Raw genomic sequence first — 10420 nt, forward strand, 5'->3', positions numbered from 1 at the left:
AGGTACAAGGGGGTCAGGATTTGTCATCTGGTACACCTGGCGCGCACATACCTTCTACACAGTTCACCTACATGGTGGGAGTTTTGGTCCCAACCAAGCCACAACTTCCTTGGCCGGCAGCAGCTATCGCTCTGAGGCAGCCATCTAGTACTAACCCCCCCTTCTTCAGACCATCCTTTGCCTCTTCCTCTGGGTGTTTATCCCCAGGGGGACAATTCTCTCCCTCTTGGGGACCATCTCCTTCAGTCCATTAAAGAGAAGATTTGGAGAGGTGAATATGTTGATGTATTCACTCTCTTGTTCAGGGAGTCTGAGATGAAGGAAAAAGAGGGGGAGAATGCTAAACACAAGGACGCCGCAAAAAAGAAAAAAGTGTATAGCGTTTAGCCTAATTGGCTAAACGTCTATACCATCTATATGAGTGTTATGACCCAAGCCTACCCTTCAAGGGCATTGTCCATGATTAAATTTCAGGACATCATACATAGGACTTTTAGAGATTTTACTGGGACAGCGTGGTTGCGTTACAATGAAAATGTTTGCCAGCGGGCAGCCCTTGATCCCACAATATGTTGGGATGTTGAACATCAGGGCATGTGGCTCCTCTGCATGACTCCAGCCTGGCCAATACAGGGTGAAAAGGAGACAGTGGCCACCTTTTGTCTAACGCACAGGCAACGGCTTCTGGTGGTGACCAGGAGCCATAGTGGGTTCATTCCCACCAGGTGTGTTGGAGCTATAACAGCTCTGGATGTTGCACCCGGCGCCCATGCCGTTTCAAACATGCCTGTGGAGTATGCGGTGGTGGTCATCCTAGCTCTGCTTGCACTACAGCCTGACAGGGCAAACCCAATGGCCCAGATCAGCAGCAGCCCCGGAGGACAGCTGGTGGTGGTCATGGTATGCTGCAAAGCCTGTAGCCTGATTCATGTTGCCCCGTTGGCACACCTTCTGGCTAGGTATCCCAAAAGGGATGCTGCAGCTTACCTCCTTGTGGGCTTTTTGGAGGGATTTAGGATCCTGTATGAGGGACCCAGGATTCCAATGTGGGCACCTAACCAGGCTTCTATAAGGAGCCTGGAAGAGGTGGTGGCCATAAAGCTAGCCAAGGAAATTGCTGCAGATAGGATATTGGGTCCCTTTCCTCCCCCCCACACCGGAACTTCGCATCTCACCCCTTGGCATTGTGGCTAAAAAACAGCCGGATGAGTACCGCCTCATACATGATCTCTCCTTCCCAAAGGACAGTTCTGTGAATGATGGCATCTCCCCTGAAATCGCCTCTGTCAGGTATACATCTTTTGATGAAGCTGTCAAGTGGTGAGAAGAGCTGGCAGGGGGGCCCTGATGGCAAAGTGCGACATCAAGTCGGCCTTTTGTCTCCTGCCTGTGCACCCCAAGGACATTGACCTTCTGGGCTTCCAGTTTCGCAGACAATACTATGTTGATCGAGCCATGCCCATGGGCTGTTTCATAGTGGGTTCCACTTTTGAAGCATTTAGCACCTTCCTCAAGTGGGCTGTTCAGGAGCGGGCTGGCTCTTCTTTCACAGCACACTACCTGGATGATTTTTTGTTTGTTGGCGCTTCTGATACCAATCAGTGTGCCCAGCTAGTGGCAGCATTACAGCTCTTTCACATTATTTAGGGTTTCCCCTGGCCCCTGAGAAGTCAGATGGCCCATCCACCTGCCTTACATTCTTGGGTATTGAGTTGGACACTGACGCACAGTGTTCGAGGCTGCCGCTACAAAAACTTCAGGCTTTGAGGGACAGGTTGCAGGTGGCTGTGAGTGTAAGGAAACTCACATTGCAGCAATTGCAGGAGATCGTAGGCCATTTGGTCTTTGCGTCAAAGGTTATCTCACCTGGCAGGGCATTCCTCAGGTACCTCTGCGATACCATGAGGGGCGTTCGAAGCAGGCTCCATTACATCAGGGTGTCAGCTGCCATGAGGGAGGACCTCCAGACCTTCCTCAATGAGTTCAGTGGAGTCTCCTTCAGGCATCATGAGATGCTGTTGGAGGCGGAGCTTCAGGTCCAGTCTGATGCAGCTGGTGGCTTGGGATTTGGGCTTATCTTCCATAACGAATGGTATGCTGAGATGTGGCCTGTTGAGTGGCATGAGGTGGGGGTTACTTCTGATTTAACCTTCCTGGAATTTTTCCCCATTGTAGTGGCTGTGCATGTCTTGCCTCTGGCATTTCGGAACCATACAGTGCGGTTTTGGTGTGACAATCAGGCCACCGTCCAGGTTATTAACACTCAGACTTCTCAGTTGGCATGAGTGATATGTCTGGTTCAGGTTTTTGTTTTGCAGTGCTTACGTTTCAACGTTATTTTTGTAGCCAGGCATGTTCCTGGTCTACAGAATAGCACTGCTGACACACTTTCTCACTTCCAGATGGAGCATTTCTGGAAATTGGTTCCTGGAGCTTCACCTGTCCTGACCCATATGCCCACCAGCCTTTGGAGCCTTGGCAGATAGAAGCAAGTGTTGCTATGGCTTCAGCATTGGCACCCAGTACCCGGAAGACTTACCAGCACACTTGTACTGAATTTTGGAAGTTTCGAGCAGATACAGGCCTACAACAGCGGTGGCCCATCCCTGTGAGCCACCTCATGCAATTTTTAGTTGCCTTGAGGGCCAAGGATAAGGCATTTAGTACTCTTACTGGCCAATTGTCGGCACTGGCATTTCAGTCAAAGGCCAGGGGCATTACTGAGTCTACAGATGACTTCAGGATACGTAAGATGCTAGAGGGTTAGGCCAGAATGTCACCCACCATCCATGATAAGAGACAGCCATTTACTCCTGACGTTATTGGGCAGTTGCTCACACAGTTTCAGGGCCTTTGTTCCTCTTCATTTGAGGTAACTCTCTTTACTGCAGTTGTTCTTACTGCTTTCTATGGTGCATTTCGCTCCAGTGAGCTGTTGGCTGCATTGAAGGGGGATCACTCCACTAGGGCTCTGCAGTTCAGTGATTGTGCTTTATCAGAGTCAGCAGCCTGTCTTATTTTACGGATGTCTAAGACAGATCAAAAGGCCAAAGGGAAACAGGTTGTTTTAGACCCTTGCCCTATTCTGCAGTTGTGCCCTGTTGCTGCATTGAGGGCTTATCAGGGAGCACAGCCTGCAGGACATGGTTACCTCTTTATTCATCAGGATGGGATGTCGCTCACACAATTTCAATTTTGGGCAGTCCTCAAGCGAGCTCTGTTGTTATGTGGCCATGACCCGGAATTTTTTCGGCCTTCATTCCTTCCGGATAGGGGCGGCTACTGCTGTGGCACGGATGAGTCTCTCGGCACCTGACATACAGGCTATTGGCAGATGGCAATCTGCAGCTTTTAAAGCATACATCCGGTATTGATGGGGATATACCTGGCACCGAGACAGTTAGCGGTATCTGGGCAATAGTGCTTTAGTAGCCACACCCCATAGGCAGATAATGATCTGCATTTTCATGTTCATATGAATGTTGGTGTGCACTGTGCTGCAGCCAAGGGCAGATAGTGATCTGCAATTTTTACGTTCAATTTGAAGTTGGCGTGCATGGAACTGCACCCAAGGGCAGATAGCGATCTGCATGTTCTGTTGCTACTTGAAGTTGGTCTGTTATTGACCATTTTTTCCCCTTCCCCTAGGTGTCGGGATCTTGCCGGACCCAGTGAGTGTCTTGCTGTGTGGGCATTCCACTCTCTTCTGGGCTTTCAGGAGGGAGTCATCCTCAGACATGGGAACCCAGCTCGTCTTTCTGCTAGGGCCAATTTGCACTGGCAGGCTAGGAGAGGCATGCTATGGGGTGAACTTCTCCCTAGGTTGTGCCGGGCATTTTTGACCCCCCCCAGTTAACATCTTAGTAATTCATTTGGGTGAGAATGACCTTGTGCAGCAACCTGGTTTAGATTTATTCTATAGAGTGGTGCAAGATTTGGAATGGATCAGATACAATTTTCCCCGTCTTCTGGTCATTTGGTCCACACTATTGGAGCAGCAGGTTTGGAGGGGACCTGTTCACCCTAATAAAATTGATAGGGCTAGGTGGGGGGGGTGAACCGGAGGATTAAGAAGCTTGCCCTGAAAAACGGGTGGGGTTGCAATCCACATGCGAGGATTTGCATTAATTTTCCCCATCTGTTTAAGAAAGATGGGGTTCACCTCTCTGAGCCTGGATGTGATATGTTCTTGGAGGATTTGCACAAGGGTTGTCAGAATTGTTGGGGTTTGTGGGGTGAGGTGTATAAGCTGTTGATTGAATATGATTGGATATGTTTGAATTCGGATTCAAAATATGTTACATTTCATAAATATAACACTTAAACCAATGCTACGTCTCATGAGTCTTCTTTGCGGGTCTGGGGGAAAATACATATTTTGAGAGAAAAAGTTACACCTGGCTAGAGTCAGGAGTTTCCTATTGCTTTTCCCTGTTTGTCACCATTCATCTTGAATTGTGGTGGCTCAGAACTAAATCACAGTTCACAGAGGGCAATAAAGAGGCAGATTCCAGTCCTATAAGTTAAGGTTGAAGGGGATGGGTATGTTCAGCCTGGAAAACAGGCAATTAAGAGGTGACATGATAGCCCTGCTCTACATGTCCAAAGAGAAGGAAGCTCCCCATTGCATGCTGCTGCTCATTCTTCATAATGTTAAAACATTAAATAATATTTAGTGTACTTTAGGGTTGCCAGGCCTCCGGTTTTCATCCGGAGACTCCGGATTTTTGGGGCCTTCTCAGGGTCTCTGGGTGAGTCACCTTACTCTTTGGACCCTCAGCTTTCATTTTTTAAAAAGTTTCTAGGTGGTCTGGTTCAACAGATATATACCAAAACATCAGCTGCCAACCCCCACAACTTTTGTTAAATGAGCTCGTAGCTTGCTGTTCTAACCCCACCCTTTCAGGTTTGTAGCCAATAAGTGAAGTCAGGGTTGTGATTTGTTGACCTCCAGGCAGTACCTAGACGCCATTACTAGGCCAGAAAATTGTTGTTTTTTCCTGTTTATCTGAACATTTCATAAATTGTGCAAATATCTGTGTAAATAAATTATGTAAAATAAATAGATAAACAGGGCTTACTTTTGAGTAGACATTGTTAGGATTGTGCTGTAAATTAATGGGACTTTTGAGTGCACATATGAAAGGATTGTGTTTGTGTTGTAAATTTCTTTCTCCTCCTCCAATCCTATTTTTAAAGCAATTAGGCAGGGCTTACTTATTTATTTATTATTTATTACATTTATATACTGCCCCATAGATCAAAGCTTTTATTATGTAGGAAACTAATACTGATTTTTTTAATGTTCTGCAATGACTAACTGATTTTGACAATAATCTATTATATGGGATATATGTATTTTTACATCTCCAGTATGTGTGTGTACATGGAGTCTTTCCAACAACCCTGTGAGGTTGGCTTGCTGACTGGAAAGCAAGGCAGCTCACAATAAGAAATAAATCTCTTTGAAATCCTATAACCATAAAAACAAGTATAAACAGTTGCTAAACAGCTTAAAGTTGCATGATTCGGAATTATGGGTTGGGTGAATGAAGTTCCTTGTCACTTCAGGTTGCAGTTCTGTGTACGCTTCCCTGTTTGTGTAAGCCCCATTGGATACATTGGGACTTGCTTCTGAGTAAACAATCATAGAATTGTACTATAAATATCTTTACAGGTTGTGTAAATAATAAACATCTTTGACAGTCATGCTTATATAAATATTTCTTCATACTGTGTCCCAATAATTATTTGATTTCACACTATGGTTGTAGATGATTTTTTTCCTCTACATTTTAAGCGTGCCTGTCTTCCTTGGGGTGGTCATGGTTCTCCGTTGTTTTCATCCTGAGTGGCAGATAGGCTGAGAGATGGTGAGTAGCCCCTGGTCACTCACTACACTTTATAGCTGAAAAATTAATTAAAATGATTTACATGCAGGCAAAGTTGATTAAGTAGATCAACACATTTAAAGCACATCCAACTCACATGTAAAGCACATGACTTCCCCTAAAGAATCCTGGGAAGTGTAGTTTCCCCCTCACAGTTATAGTTCTCACCACCCTTAACAAACTACAATTCCCATGATTCTGTGGTGGGATTCATGTATGATGTGCATTCAAGAGTGAATTGCAAAGACCAATTTTAAAAGATACTTTTTTAAATGGGGGAAGGGTTGTAGCTCATTGGTAGGGCATATGCTTTGCATGCAAGGTCCAAAATTCAATTTCTGGAAAAGACTATTGCCTGGAATCCTGGAGAGCCAAAGCTAGCCCATGTCATCAGTAATAAGTTAGATGGTACCAAATGGCCTGAGTTAGTATAAGGCAGATTCCTTTGTTCCTGAAAGCGGGAAGAGACTCAAGGGCCACAGTGACTCCAAAATTTATTTATGTATTTTTATTTACAACATTTATATACCGCTTTATTGTAAAAAAATCTCAAAGCGGTTTACAGAAAGACTTAAAACAATAAAATTATTGGCAAAAACAGTTAAGGACAGGTATTCAAAAACATTCAAAATAATAAAGCCAACCATGAGTTAAAAACAGATTTAAAAACACAATAGCTTCCACATGCCTGGAGAGGCTTGCCTAAAGAAAAATGATTTAGCAGGTGCTGAAAAGAGGTGTCTGCCTTATGTCAATAGGGAAGGAGTTCCAAAGCATAGGTGCTGCCACATTACAGGACTGATTTCTTACAAGAGCAGAACAAGTACTATGTGGCACCCATAACATGGAAAGCACAGCTTGAACTTGGCCTGGTAGTAAATCAGCAACCAATGCAGATTTCAGATCAGAGGTATGTGCTGATAGGATCTCACTCATGTCAGCAATCGTGCCATAGCATTCTGCATTAACTGCAGTCCCCAGGTCAGGTTGCGCTGCATGGGGATTTCTGTGACCTTGGCTGACTGGCTACCAGGATTTTTTTAGTTTAGGTTTTTGGTTATGAATCCTGACTGGTTGTGGGATGCTGAGTTTTCTGCCTTACTCATAGAAATCTTGTTGTGGTTGGTATGGTATTGCATTTAGGAAAACATAACTGTTTTTTGTTTTTCTTTTCTATTTGCATTTCACCTATCTTTAACCTCACTCCATTACAGTGATAGAAGCAACAGCAGTGGTTCCATGCTCTCAGCTCAACCCCCTTAAACCCACTGATGATGCACCTTGTTGGTTGCATGACGGATTGTTTCTTGCCCAATAGTGTTAAAAGAGAATTAACATATTTGGAAGTGTGGCTGCAGTTGTTGTTCCCAAGCTGCTGCCTATGAAAGTAGACCAAACCATGTGTGTTTTCTCTCTGTCCATTATTGCTCACTGGAATTGGGTTGGCTGTCAAAATGCGTTTATAGCAGCCCACAGGGTAGACAGAAAGGGTAGAGAATAGGGTTGCCAGGTTCAGGGCTTGAGACTGATCCTGTATCTTTAGGAGAAGAGAAAGTCAGCCAAGTGCAGGCAACACTGTAATGGGAGAAAACACAAGGTGGAATTCTCCCTTCCCCCTGCACAAATTTTAAAGATACAGAAGACATTTTGGTTGCCAGGCCTGGTCTCCAAGAGGTCTTCTGTATCTTTAAAAGTTGTGCAGGGGGAAGGGAGAATTCCACGTTGTGGTTTTTCCCATTACAGTATTGCAAGAACACCTGCACTTGGCTGACTTTCTCTTCTCCTAAAGATACCGGATCAGTCTCAGGCCCTGAGTCTGGCAACCCTAGTAGAGAATCTTCTTACTCTTACTCATTTCTCAAACCACTTCAGAAAGAGGGTCAAATCTGTAAAGAAGTTTGGAACAGCCATGTTAAAAGATAAGGGCAGGGCATTCCAGGCAGGGGGTTGCCAACCTTGCTTGGATATGGATGTCTTTGCAGAGGATCCCTAGTCAAGCTTTACCAACAGCACAATCTAAACTATATCTACTCAGAAGTAAATCCTGTTGAGTTCTATGGACTTAGTCCCTTGGTAAGTGTGTTTAGAATTGCAGCCTTCGGGGGCATCCATCTTTACTCCCAAATGCTCCCATCTAACATTTCCACAACACTAGACTCTTTTCTTACTTCAGTGGCCTTCTGGTGACTGACCTAGCCTGAGGGCACTTAAAACCTTCTTGCTGAAAGCAAATGGGCTAGATTAAATGTTCCCTACCCAGACTCCATCTTTTAGCTAAGATTTCTATCTTAATTTCCAGTCAGAGAAATATTTTTTTAATTGTATGCTCCAAGCAACTGTGATTGATGCTTAATGTATCATGCTTAATGACAGCACTAGGGCCTATCCCTGTGACATCATTCAGGCCCGCCTCTGTGACATCACTCAGACCCACACCCTGACATCACTAGGGCCCACCCCTGAAATCTCAGGGTTTGGGATGCTTCTCACCTGGCAACCCTAATTCTCTCCTTCCATTGTTCTTAGCTAATAAGGGACGCCACAGTTGTCCTGGAAAAATCAAGAATTTTAATCTGCTTGCCTGCTGCATATGCAGAATCTAGCAGTTTAGAAAACAGCAGATGCTCACTTGGCTCCACCCCTTACCCGTACACTTTCTGGTTATGTCAGCAAGGGAAGCAGCTTTCATCTCAGTTGCCTGTTTCTCAGGACATGTGTCTTAAGTGGTGAATGCAATGGGAGGGTCTGCCTGTCATCATGGAGGATGGAATAAAAGCATTTGATTCCACCAAACACTTCCTCCCCTGAACAGATATAAGATATAAAAGCAAACCTCTCTGTAGAAAAGGCTGTGATACTAGCATTTGCATTTTTCAGCCCTGCACCCACCTTGTTAAATGGTGCTTACTCCTAAGTAAAGTTGCATTGGAATGCAGCCTCACTCACCCTGTTGCCTGACAGAGCCTCTGTTCAGCAATTCGGAAAAGGCTAAAAAGTATTTTTGGATACATACCCTTCTTCAGAATGACTGGCAGGCATCTCCCCACCAAAGATCACCCTACTTCCATCTCCCCAGGGATGGATGTGTGTGTGTGTGTGTGTACGTATACATACACACAGAGGCACTCCCTCTCTCTCTCTATGCATATATTCAATGCAGTGGAGGTGTAATCTTCCCCCCTTAAGACTAATAGGAATGGAATAGCTACCCTGTCTAATGCTAACACAGCTTGCCAGGTCTCTAGAATTCACTGCATTTTTATTTTATTTTTTTAAAAAGAGGTGCCAGCACCCAAGTCTCCATCATGTTCCCACCTTTATCATAGAAGGATGCATTCTATGATATCTCTCTGATTGGATATGTGAGAATCAGTGTACTAAAGACACTTCTTACATGCTCAGACATGCTCCCTTTAGATAAGATGATTGACAGAACTGATAATATTGAAATCTTGATTTCTATCTGCGTTAAAAGTTGTACGATTTTTATACTGCTGCATTGACTTGTTTTATGTTTGTTTCTATTTTGTGTTTTATTATGTTTTTATATTGATTGTGTATCTTTATTGTTTTCATTATGTTTGTAAGCTGCCCTCAACTCTGTTTTTAACAGTGGAAGGGCAGGATATAAATCCTCTTAATAAATAAATATTCTGCTAGGACGTAGACTCCAGTGTTATAGCAGGTGAATCAAGCGAGGTATTCAGAGCACAGCCTTGTCCCGATTTCTTGGGTGAGTTTCAGTTGGTACAGCTTGAGGACGTTGACAAGGTGCTTGGACAGGTTTGTGCAACCACTTCTGTGCTGGATCCTTGCTTTTCTTAGCTAATAAAAGCTAGCAGGGATGGAACAGCCGGCTGGACCAGGGAAGTGATTAATGCTTCTCTGCGAGAGGGGGTGGTCCCTGGCTGCCTGAAAGAGGCAGTAGTGAGACCACTCCTGAAGAGACCCTCCCTGGACTCAGAAAATCTTAATAACTATAGGCCGGTAGCAAATGTTCCATTCCTGGGCAAGGTCCTTGAATGAGTGGTTGTGGGCCAGCTCCAGACACTCTTGGATGAGACCGATATCTGGATCCATTTCAGTAGGGTTTCAGGCCTGGTTTTGGCACGGAAACAGCCTTGGTCGCCCTGTATGATGACCTTTGTCGGGAGAGAGACAGTGGGAGTGTGACTCTGTTGATTCTTCTTGATCTCTCAGCGGCTTTCAATAGCATCAACCATGGTATCCTTCTGGGAAGACTGGCTGAGTTGGGAGTGGGAGGGACTGCATGGCGGTGGTTCCGCTCCTACTTGGCAGGTCGGCTCCAGAAGGTAGTGGTTGGGGAACATTGCTCAGCACCCTGGATTCTCCAGTATGGGGTTCCACAGGGGTCAGTTCTGTCCCCCATGCTGTTCAACATCTACATGAAACCGTTGGGTTCGGTCATCCAGAGCTTTGGAGTGCATTGCCATCAGTATGCTGATGACACACAGCTCTATTTCTCCTTTTCATCTTCTTCAGGTGAGGCTGAACCGGTGCCTGGCTGC

The sequence above is a fragment of the Rhineura floridana genome, chromosome 1 (assembly GCF_030035675.1).
Source record: "Rhineura floridana isolate rRhiFlo1 chromosome 1, rRhiFlo1.hap2, whole genome shotgun sequence".
NCBI lineage: Eukaryota > Metazoa > Chordata > Lepidosauria > Squamata > Rhineuridae > Rhineura > Rhineura floridana.